This window comes from Sorghum bicolor, chromosome 1 (genome assembly GCF_000003195.3).
Source record: "Sorghum bicolor cultivar BTx623 chromosome 1, Sorghum_bicolor_NCBIv3, whole genome shotgun sequence".
NCBI classification, from domain to species: Eukaryota; Viridiplantae; Streptophyta; class Magnoliopsida; order Poales; family Poaceae; genus Sorghum; species Sorghum bicolor.
The window spans coordinates 59,826,948-59,830,609 of record NC_012870.2 but is presented as its reverse complement, the minus strand read 5'-3'; the positions used below and the strand labels follow the sequence as shown (position 1 = coordinate 59,830,609).

At 44.7% G+C, this 3,662-nt stretch overlaps 1 long non-coding RNA gene across 1 annotated transcript; it reads right to left on the bottom strand.

The window, feature by feature from the left end:
- On the bottom strand, positions 859-1,438 carry LOC110431864. The gene is made up of 2 exons (XR_002449332.1): positions 1,285-1,438; positions 859-1,197 (listed from the first exon to the last, which is right to left on the bottom strand). It is a non-coding gene; the product is annotated as an uncharacterized LOC110431864 (long non-coding RNA).

Genomic DNA, 3,662 nt, shown 5'->3' with positions numbered 1-3,662 from the left:
GGTTGGAATCACTCCTCGGAACGATTCCTACCCGAATTGCTTGGCTAATTTGTATAAGCTTTGATTAGTTAGAACAATTCCTAAATGCATTCCTAAAGAACCGAACAAGCCCTAAAGATTCCCCCGTCTCAACCCAGCAAGTAAGTTATCAAATATCCAAAAAAAAAAAAACGGCACGTACGGAGCTGGGCGAGGGACGATCCATAATAGTCCCCTCCCCTCCTATATAAATCCACCCGAAGAAACCTCGATAAAAATCTTGACAACCACCAATCTCGTCGAGATCTCGGTGGAGAGCGCGACACGCGATCGAGTTACTACTAGTTAGATCCAGAAGAAGGCGATCGAGCGAGGGACCAACTCGATCGTGATGTAGACGTTGATCATGCTGGGGGACATGATATCCCGAGCCCGAGGGAAGAAGGAGAATGTGTGGAACACGCTGGAGGTGGATTCCGACGACACAGTTTACAGCGTCATGGCCCGGTTGGAGGAGATGACCGGCGTCCCACCCATCCTGCAGAGGATCGACTTCAATTGCAAAAGCTTCTACTACGACACCCCCGGGACGCTGGCCGACAACAAACTGTTGCCGACCTACCCGACTCCTATATGCGTCTACTACACCCACACGGGCTGTAACAGGCTCCACAAGGAAACGCTTAGGAACATGGGGTTCTGCGTCGACGACGACCGCTTCCCCGTGCTCAAGCCGGCCGCCTACTACTCATGAGCGGATCTAACTATTTTGGTATATTTTTATGTAAATATATATATATATTTATATATAAATGTATAACGTTATAATATATATTATTTTCGTACATTTGAGCTCAAAACATGTAAAAAAAACTAGCATTTCAATTAGAAGTCTATATTCTAGAAAGTAAATATTAGTTTAAAGTTGCTGACTCGCAGTATGATTGGCTTTATTTTAAGTCTATAAATTTGACTTTGCGGAAGTAGGAATACCCAAGATTGAAATCCTGGCTCCGCCACTCTGGCCACAAGGAGACGATGTGGATGATCTCCATAATGGACTACATCCGGATGGACGGCGGCGGCAAGGAGATGCTGGTGATGGTGGAGCCCCGGGACGCGGTGGCCAGCATCATGGAGGAGGTGCGGCGCAGGCGCCGCTACCCGCTGGCCATGCAGAAGCTGAAGGTCGTCGTCAGCGACGCCGGCGCCGGCAGCCTGCCGGACAAGCAGGAGAGGCGATGGATAAGCTCGACGCGACGCTGGCGGACTAGCTACGACGTGAAAGAGGACTCGGTAATCAACCTGCATATGAACATGGCGTTTGCCATCCAGGCCGATAGGGAGGCGCGGGGGGTCAACAACTCAACATCGCCGCCCCCAGCGAGCAGCAGAAGCTCGCCGACGATGACAAGTGACCCGGCCAGATCGTGTGTCTACCAACGTCGTCGTCTTTTGATTTCTCAGCATCTCCAATGCTTTCTAATAAAAAATCTCTTGATAAACTAAGGAGTCTTCCAAGTGACTAAAAAAGGTTGGGAGTATATTTATTAGTTAGTTCCTAAAGATAGAAGCTAATTTTAGATCAGGTATCCCGAACTATTTCTTAATTAATCCAATTATTTTTATATTTTCTTTTGTTTCTTGTATATTTGTAAGTTCTACTTCTTATTCTTTTATACACATCCTTTCACCTTAATTTAGCTGATGGATACACGCGCATATTTATCCCCGCGATGGGGTTATTTTTAATAATTACTAAAAGATGTTGAGAGATGAGGTTGGAAGTTGTTGAACATTTGTTTAATCGTCAAAAATCTTGGATTGGAATATTGCTTTGGGAATTCTTGAGACGCTCTTAGGAATGGTGGTTATAGTTAGAATATTCTACTTAAAATAGTGAGATTGTATATAGTAGTTATGGTTAGGATAATAGTCAGATGTATATAGTAATATATAGTACGATCGATTTTCTGCTATCCCTTTTGTGTTCTTTTTTTATTTCCCTTTTTTAAAAAAAACTCTTTTATTTCCGTTGAAAGCCTAATGGCAAAATCTTGTCAGTTGAATGCTAGCCCAATGGTGGAATCTTGTCAAGTTGTGAGTCGGGCACATGAAACCTTCTAATAATAACACGCTAAGTAGCTAGTAATCATAAGACACCACACATGGTGGCATGCGAACGGTTTTAATTCCTATAAACACATGATGGTGCATCCGAACGGTTTTTTTATTCCTACAAACCCAAGCTCGCAAACTCTACTCTCTTAGGAGGAGAGTCGAACCCAGGAGTTGGAACCCAAGATCTAATGTGCTACTCTTGTAACCACTAGGTTGTAAGCCTTTTGCAAGAAAACCGTTTTTAACGAGGATATCTCAATGCCTATTTCTAAGAGTCCGTGTGAGACATTGTATTTGATTTGAAGAAATCATTTCCTTTGGGGAGATGTGTCCTATCAGCAAAAATAACAAAGTCACCGATCGCGTCCTAGGAGAACCATGGATGCTCCAACCCTCTGCCACATACTACTTGATTTCAAGGGTACGTGATTATAGCTTGCAATAACTAGGATGCTAAGGTAGCATTTGGTTGAGAGGCAAGATGAGGTCGGTTGGTTCTGACTCTGGTTTGTGAGCCGGGACACAGGATGAACCCATTTTTATTTGGTCGAGGAGGGCCAGGACTGCTCCGTTTCCTGTTTGGTTCAAGGCATAAAAGATGGGATCAGCCACCTAACAAGAGGGTCTGTCAGTCTTTCCTCTTCTTCCTCCATTTGCCCTCCATACAGAACCTACACACTGCTTGTCCTTGAGCCCAAGTGCCCAACACTACCTGGAACTCGCCCAACAGCGGCCCTGCTCCAGCGATTCACAGCTTGCCCAGTTGCGGTCCTGCTCCGTCCAGCTATGGTTCTACACCATTTGCTGCGGATCTGCTCCAGCCGTTCGCAAGATCGCTCTCCCACCGGATCTTGCCTCCGATCCCCTACCCGTCGGAGGTCATGTCGTCCGCCCACCAGATCTACCTCCCCCGGGGAACAATCCACGCCATGGCTGTCTTGTCCTTGCGCCCCCGTCTCCATCCCACATGTACGTGTTGCTCGTCCCACTTCGTCCCTCCCCGTCCCCTCATTTTTTTGTTAAGGGGGCATCCCGCATATGGTGCGAATAATGCCTCATGGGATGTCCTCGTGCTCGCATGACTCCCAACCAAGCAACTCAAAAATATTGATCATCCCACCCCACCTCACCAAATCAAACACTACCTAAGTGGAGTAGTACTTAGTATCAATGCAAAGCACCTGAACAATGCTTGACGTCCTTGTTTCTTTAGGTAATCACGTGTTACAGAAAGATAGCTTGATGCTGTGCTCAACAAATATCCTATAATAAATTTGTTTGTTTAGGTTTTTCTGTTATATATTTGTTGTGCAATGTTCTGCGGACAGGGTCTGTTTGCTTTCTCTTGCTAAATTTTAGCTAGCTAAAACTATTTTAGCTACTCTTTAGGTGACTAATGGAACTAAACTATTTTAGCTTCTTTTAGCCAGAGTGTTTTGAAGTTTAGCTACTAAGAGCAACTTCAAGAGCTTGGCTAAAATTAGTAGCTAAATTATATTGTTTAGCCATTTTATAAAATAGAAAACTTCTTAAAAAAGAAAAAGTCCACAACAGTCTTGCTA